Source organism: Salmo salar, chromosome 13 (genome assembly GCF_965601325.2).
Source record: "Salmo salar chromosome 13, fSalSal1, whole genome shotgun sequence".
Taxonomy (NCBI): Eukaryota; Metazoa; Chordata; class Actinopteri; order Salmoniformes; family Salmonidae; genus Salmo; species Salmo salar.
Window position 1 is genome coordinate 29,567,997 of NC_138303.1, and position 8,445 is coordinate 29,576,441.

Consider the following 8,445-nt stretch of genomic DNA (forward strand, 5'->3'; position numbering starts at 1 on the left):
TCTACAATGTAGAAAATAGTAAAAATAAAAACCCTACAGCCTGGGTTTGATAACAGGCTGTGTCGCAGCTGGCTGCGACGGGGAGACCTATGAGGCGGCGCACAATTGGTCCAGCGTCGTCCGGGTTAGGGGAGGGTTTGGCTGGCCGGGATGTCCTTGTCCCATCGCACTCTAGCAACTGTGGCAGGCCAGGCGCAGGCACGCTGACTTCAGTCGACAGGTGTATGGTGTTTCCTCCGACACATTGGTGCGGCTGGCTTCCGGGTTAAGCGAACAGTATATAGCATTTACATAAGTATTCAGACCCTTCACTCAGTACTTTGTTGAAGCACCTTTGGCAGCGATTACAGCCTTGAGCCTTCTTGGGTATGACGCTACAAGCTTAGCACACCTGTATTTGGGGAATTTCTCCCATTGATTTCTACTTAATAGGCGACTCCTTTTCAGAGCAAAAATAAATAAATGCCCCTCCACTCAGACTAGTACAGTACAGTATGTACAGGCCATGCGTCCATAAATAATGGTGCCAGCTCATCAGAGCCACACATGCATACATACATTTCTCTACAAGTGGCTTTTTTTACACCTGTAACAGGGACGTGAGAACATAGCCTGCTGGGTGGGCGAGAGAAAAAAAAAAGGTGCATGAACTTCATGATTAAGAGAAGACGAGGAGGAGACAGGGACAGAGTTCAAAGTTTGAGTTCAAGGAGAAAGGAGATGGAAAGAAGAGTGCGGCTCCTCATTTCAGGATGGCTGGGAGCAAGGGAGTGTGTAGGAGACATTTGGGCTGTGTCACGACACCCTCCCTCGCCTGCAGGTCTCCCTCTGCGCCTGTTCGCAGGAACAGAGTGAGCAAGCAAAGGAGTGCCAGAAGCAGCCACCCCCAGACCTTCTAAAAGGAGAAGGCCATTTACAATGTTCCCGATAGATCAAACCTGGAATCTGTGTGCTGCTCTGAGACACTCCTCACGTTGAACTGAGGTGGCTCAGCAACAACCTCCAGAGAAAAGACAGAGACTAGACATACTCTGACCACAAAGGTGTACTGTGTTAAGACTTTTCAGTGTGAGCCAAGGGGATAAGAAGAGACACTAAACACAACGTTAATGGAGTGGTTGATTAAAAGTAAAGAAATTAACTGTCTGCTCACCATGACAATGGACTGCTCACCATGACAATGGACTGCTCACCATGACAATGGACTGCTCACCATGACAATGGACTGCTCACCATGACAATGGACTGCTCACCATGACAATGGACTGCTCACCATGACAATGGACTGCTCACCTTGACAATGGACTGCTCACCTTGACAATGGACTGCTCACCTTGACAATGGACTCACATGGAACCGATGGCAGATTGAAGACAAATCGGCCAACAAAAATAAACGTTGCGAGAGCAATCTAAAAAAAACAATGTGTGACAGCTTAAAAATACAGAAAAGACTTTCATCTTCACCAAGTGCTCACAGAACAGTTCATGTTGGGTTTGGGACGGGGTAGAGTTCATTGGATACATTATGTAAGGGGAAATTAAGCAAATGTCTTTGAATTCCCTTCAACAAAAGAACCAGCAGTTAATCCAAGTGACCAGGGCAAAGAGCCTAATCCCTCAGCACACACCTTTAGATAGTTTTAAAGATGACAAAGTGGAATCTGTGGCAAGTCACAATTCTTATTCCCCATAAATAATGGTACTAATCTTGCTGAGGCAGATATGACTACATCTAAAAAAGATTTACAGAAGATAAGAACATGCATGACTTTAGTTATGTCACACCAAATAACAACAGCCAAAACCAAAGATTGAACTAGCTGACTATGATGAATTCAGCTCCAACTACATCTACTGTATTTGCCCAAGGTCAATACTTAAGAAATGTATACATTATGAAACGCTTAGACCTACCTTGTACTTATGCTTGTAATCTGTAGTTGCATAGCTTTGTTTGCTGAAATCCATAATTTTGAATAACACAATCAAATACAACCAACTGTTTCCTCATTGTTGATCTAAGACTGCAACTCAGCGTGAATGCGTATGTGTCAATTGAATCTCAACAAGGAACGAGTTGGTAGTATTTGATTAAATATTTAATTAAAAAGTTTGGATTTCAGCAAATAAAGAAAGGCAGACAACTAGAGAGGGCAAATGTACAAGGCAAGCGTTCCTTAAAATGTACATTTTTGGAAGTATTGACCTTGGGCGACTAAATGTAGTTGGAGCTGAATTCCACAAAGCCTGGTCTCTGCTCAACTCCGTTGATGAAGTTCATCAGAAACGTCCTTCATCATGGAGTTGCATTTAGTCAGCTAAGGTTGACGTAGGTATACATTTCAGTCAACACTTCAGCAAGCAATGCCACTGAAGTGAATTATTATTTTACTGTTGTAGATTGAATATGTTTCATTGTTGTCATTCTATTTACACTACTTTGCTGTAAGGCTTATGAAAATGCACACGTTTCATAACAATGGCAATGCAGTCTGAGCACCGATAATGTGCACTAGACTCCCATTGTCCACAGTTGACACACTGGGCAGACGAAACACGACTAATGTTTTAACAATGACATCTCCCACAATTACATTTGGCATGCAAACTAAAAAGTACCCTTACCTTTCGCTACGTGAAATTTCTTCAATAATTTGCATTCAATGGTCAATTAATTTGCATTCAATTGTCAATACATTTTCTGTTTTCTGTTACATACAGGTTGAGATTTCTTTCATCAGTTTCTTGAGGAGCAACGATGCTTTCGGTCCCCTCCAGGAATACAAAAACCAATTCGAGAGTTCCGGAAAAGCACAGCCGAAGAAATTGACTGAGACACATGATCAGTTTGCGTAATACATTAATATGCATAAAGTTAAATAAGCCGTCAACCAAGTAGGTGCAAGCAAACTAATTATTATGCTGATTCACATATTTTTTGCTACACATTGGACTCAACTGCACTTTAGAGAGACAATTTATATCCAATTGCTATACCACCAAAATAAAGAAATATGTTAAATGCGGCCTGAATATCAAATATCAAACAGCCAAAACCATAAAATGAACCCATTTTAGATTGTTGTCCGATTCTTATGGGTTTTCAATTAATGACATGGAAGCTTTTCCAAGTCTACATTTTCTCTCTTCTTACACAGTAACCTAACACATTGATTTCTGAGTTAATTGATCGATGGAATGGTAATTAACAGAGTATTTTGCCATATATTTCACGCAGCATCTTTAGTAGGCTAGTAGTCTACTGGATTATCTTCAGAAAGCAGTCCCCATCACCTCTAAATTCTCTAATTCTCGCGGCGCCCCCTACTGGCCAATTATGTTAAACAGTCCTTGATTTAGTTATGAACCCGCTTTTCACGCACTTCTGGTTCGTCGCAGGGTTTTTCTTCTTTGTCAATGTCACATGTGACATTATACATATTAACATATTCGTTCGAGCAAAAACAAAAACAAACTCAGAGTTAAGATGTTCAACTCTCGGCAGGTAGCCTAGAGGTTAGAGAGGCGAGCCAGGAACCGAAGGGTTGCCAGATTGAATCCCAGGTTAGATCTGAAAATCTGGTGGCAAGTGAGCTGGCAAGTGGAGGATTGCTGGTATCAGATTCTAGATGCCATCGCCTGTTGTTGTGCCCTTGAGCAAGGCACTTAACCCACCCACAACAACTCCCCGTGGCAGCCCCCCACACCTCTCCTAAAAAACAGTATATCAAATCAAATCAAATTTATTTATATAGCCCTTCGTACATCAGCTGATATCTCAAAGTGCTGTACAGAAACCCAGCCTAAAACCCCAAACAGCAAGCAAAGCATGTGAAAGAAGCACGGTGGCTAGGAAAAACTCCCTAGGAAAAACTCCCTAGAAAGGCCAAAAACCTAGGAAGAAACCTAGAGAGGAACCAGGCTATGAGGGGTGGCCAGTCCTCTTCTGGCTGTGCAGGGTGGAGATTATAACAGAACATGGTAGGCCCGTGTGTCTTTCGGAGGGGTTGGGTTAAAACCAGAAGTCAAATTTCAGTTGGACCTTGTGGGCAATTGAACAAAAAAGTTATCTTAATGTTTTAAAAAAATATATAGGCCCACTATCAGTAGGCTATAACATGTAACCACAATCTATTGGTCAGTCTATGTCTAAAATACAATTGGTCAGATTTTTTATACCCATTCCCTAATCACAATATGTTTTGTTTTGTATTGCCATTGTGATTGGTCCTTGAACCCATAGGCCATTTAGAAATCTATAAAACCCTCCTTTAATGTTAGGTAGAAAGAAAATGTCCGACTGTTGTTTTCAACATAATATTCTCATGTTCGCATATGCCGATTCCTGGACCATCTATATTCATTTTGCATCCGGTTTACACGGCCGACTTCACATACACACTAGCACTTATGCAGCATTAAAACAACTTGGAACTCAGAAAAATACGAGGTCAAATCATGAAGTCAGTGGTCTTCAGGTCGGAAAGTCGGAGCTCTAGAAGAGGCCCGAGTTCCCGAGTTGGAATTCTGAGTTGGATGACCGTTCAAATCGATTTATTTCCCAGTCGGAGCTCGTTTTTTTTCGGGTCCCCTGTCATTTTGAACGCACTGAATTTGGAAGTCAAACATTTCCCTAAATCTCAGTTCTGAGTTCCCAGTTGTTTTGAATGCGGCATCAGCGCGCACATGGAGCAGCTTCAGCAGCAACAAAATCATGCAAAAACATGGCAGACGTTGGATGAATATGAAATGTTAATGTCTTTGGCTGTGATGGAGAAAAAAAAATGGCCCCAGTGACAATTATTAGAATAATTAAATGAATGTTTTGTGCACAAAGGTCATGACAAAAGTGTGTTATTAGGAATTTTCTAATCTGACTTCGCTATCTTTCTGGGCCAGGCATCAGTTAAACTGCAGTACCGAAGCAAGACTGTAGGTGCTGTCTAAACCATGCTTCTCGACCGGAACCCTGGCCCTTTGGTAAAAACCCCAATGAAGACTAGGGGCCTGTGTGGTGACACCAGTGGAGGCTGGTGGGACGAGCTATAAGAGGACGGGCTCATTGTAAAGGCTGGAATGGAATTATGGAACATAGTCAAACGTGGTTTCCATATGATTTGATTGATTAGGATCCCCCTTAGCCGACCCCAATGGCGACAGCTAGTCTTACTAGTGTCTGACATATAATAAAAATACATTTCAGACAAAATACTTTACAATTGACATACATTTAAAAACATGAACATGTAGTGTTCATTACTAGCTATCAGACTTGGGTCAAACCAATGCAGATGTTAAACCAAATGTATGGCCCTTTCACATTGAATCTTTTCTCTCTGTCTGTTTATTCTCCCCCAATATTCTGTTCTATGTTATGATGGCATCTGTTTATCTATTCTGTCTATCATCTATAATAACTCTTCTCTTAGCTCAAATACAGTCAGTAAACCCTCTGTCTGTCTCCCACTCCCTCGACAGGGATCTGAAGGGTTTGTGAATGTAGTCGGAGATTGAGACCAAAATAAGTAGCCGGAGAGCTAAAGGCCCTGAGCCAGTGAACTTGTTCCAATTTCCTGAGGAGCCGTCGTTGTTGCTTCCATCACTGTTCCTCTGATCCCCTGCATCAATCACAACGAGCCTTGGCTGGCACTCAGTCAGGCAGGCAGTCTGGGCTGTGCTCTGCAATGTAAATTCAGCAGCATTGCACCACCAGTGCCTAGAATTACCCCATTTCAGCCCAGTCTAGCTCCTCCTGGGAGAGATGCAGTCCTTCTTCCATTTCAAGCCTCTGTCAGTTTTCTGTGCTTCTTCATTGTTTGTTTTTAAATCCTCTACTGTGAGACAGAGCAAAGCAGGGCCCATTCTGACAGTGGTCTCGATACACCTAGCGCTGAGAGAGGCATCATACCCAACTGCCATTCCAGGATTATTTTGGTAGGCCTAAACAGGGGTTACCTGGGGCCATGTAACCTTTCCTTACTTATTGAATCAGATGTTTAAGTTTGTGTTTAAGAATGAAACCAAACCATACACACCCTTAATAATGTTTCTGACATTGATTACTGTAGTATTTGTATAGAAGGATGATGAAACATGTCAACTGATTGTGCGGGCTTTTTCTCCAGACTGACACGAACACAACTAAATTGCAGGATCAAGTGTGTTAAATTAGGACTGGAACAAAATCCTGTAAGAGGGTGGCTCTCCAGGAGGAAGGTGGACTACCCTTGTTCTTCTATACCAATTTATCACATTCCTGATGATGATGATGATGATAATGATGCTGTTTGCAGCTGTTAGTGCAATGATGGTATTCCTCCACTAGATGGGGGAACTTCCCATGGTAATTTTCCTAGTGCAGTCCGACCAGCATTTAGGTTCCATGGTTACCACCAAACATGCTCTCATGTAGCTATAGGCCACCATGCTTTTAAGTTTAATTCATTATAACAAATCTGTTTTGGAGCACAGCTGGAATAAATAGACCTGTAGGAACCAAACAGAGCATTTTACCCTTGATAATTCCATCTGCTTTTCTTCTGTACTGTAGAATCAGATGACTGCCTCACTGCTTATTTCTCAGTGGTGCCATATGCTGTTTTACATCAAATCAGGGTCTTACGTCATCATGCGTATTACAAGCCATACCATCACAGGATGTAAGTTGTCCTATAGAGTGCTTATAGGGCTAACATGCCATATGAATTACCACATGGCTGTTTTGTACATTGTTGGCATGATACCACGTTATCACCATGAGGGGTTAATAAGCTTGTTTTATTATGCAATTATAAACCATATTTGGACTAATTTGAGAAATGAGGACCTGGTGATGTGGAGTTTTAAACTCACTCTCCTCCCTCCCAAACCTATCCTCAGACAACCCTTGTTGCAGCAGTGTCCTGAAGTCTGAAACCGCTCCAACACTCCAATATGCCACAAACATAATCAAATGTCAAAATATCTTTCAACACAGCTCCCACCAAGCCTCTGCAATGTTATGAGTAGATATATTTTTGTTGTCAGAAACGGGCCTTCAATTACCCAGTAAGGAAAATGTGGATGTCTTGCAGTGGTGGTGACTGACTGCTTTGCTCAGGATCTCTCTCTTTCTCTCCCTCTCTCAGCCATCTGTCTCTCAGATTTCCCATGGGTTTCTTTATACAGCATTGGCACGCCAGCAACATGTTCTGTTCAGACAGCAGGGAGAGACTGTCAAATATCCACTCTATTGTGGGAGAGAGGAGAGGTGGAGAGTGAGATGGGGAGGCCAGGGGAAGAGAGGGAAAGGTAGCAGGAGGGAGGGAGTGGTGGAGAGGGATGGAGAGACCTCAATGTAGGGCAGGTAGTGAATTAACCCATTAATGAAAGGGATAGGTAGGGGTTGTGTCCTGTAAATTCCAGGTGGATTAGGCTAGGCTATATACCATAGCCTATATGGATATAATTCATATAGGCAGGGCTTGTTCTCAGAGCCATATTTAACTATATACAGTATACTGTATTTCTACATATGGCTCTGTGCTAAGTGTTCCTCTGGCATCGCATTTACTCTCCTCTTCTGGTAATGCCCAGGCTTTCCTAATCATGTTGAAACTGATATGACAGATATAGACCGGTTGCTCTGTGGTTGACGGGCCTATGGGGCAGTGTATTGATCAACACAAGTTCTTCATTATACGGTAGTGAAGGTGATCGAGTCATTTGGAGTTTCAGGTATGAAGTTCTGTTTTAGATTCCAGTGATAGGCCTACTGCAGTCCAAATGAAAACAGAGAGAAAATCTTTAGAAGGGATCTGTTCATTGCTGTCTATAGCTGTAGTCTAGTCTGACTGTGATGGAAGGGGGAGAGGGGGATCAGATAAACTACTGGCAGACTGGCACTGCCCAGCCTCTGCTCTTCTCTGTGGTCCAGGGAACAGGTGGGCAGCCAAAGTGCTGATCAAGGCCGGCTTACTGCCAATCAATCATCCCAGCCAAGCCAATGGTATTTCCCCATTCGTGCCGCCTGAGGTGGAGTGGTGTGTTGGCACATGCCTAATTTTACTTAGTTTACTGCCAATCAATCATCCCAGCCAAGGCAATGGTTTTTCCCCATTCGTGCCGCCTGAGGTGGAGTGGTGTGTTGGCACATGCCTAATTTCTATCTCCTTAAGTATGCGCCACAACCTCCATATCATCAGTGTGACTGATAATGCCTGAGGCTGTCCATCCAAGATGCTTTGCTGGCCATTGGCAGATTATTTGATGGCTTTGGATCAGAATAGCAGCTCTGATGGTGGATGGAAGTTTAGGAACAAAGTAATTGTTTATTTAACATAAAAGAGATTTGATCAACCTTGAAGTGGGGCTGTAACCTGACGTGATTTATTAATCTGTATTATTGGGGTTCTTAAGGTCTTAGCGACACAAAAGAAATATTGCTCTAGCCCTGGACCTGAGG

The 8,445-nt window shown here is 42.7% G+C and overlaps 1 protein-coding gene across 1 annotated transcript in view; it reads right to left on the reverse strand.

The window, feature by feature from the left end:
* LOC106566793 (helicase ARIP4) overlaps nt 1–2,777 on the reverse strand; it is a 114,705-nt gene extending 111,928 nt beyond the window's left edge. The window contains exon 1 of the mRNA XM_014135186.3: nt 2,628–2,777. The gene's annotated coding sequence lies outside the window, so the exon portion shown is untranslated. The remainder of the gene's footprint in view (nt 1–2,627) is intronic.
* Nucleotides 2,778–8,445: the final 5,668 nt, after the last annotated feature.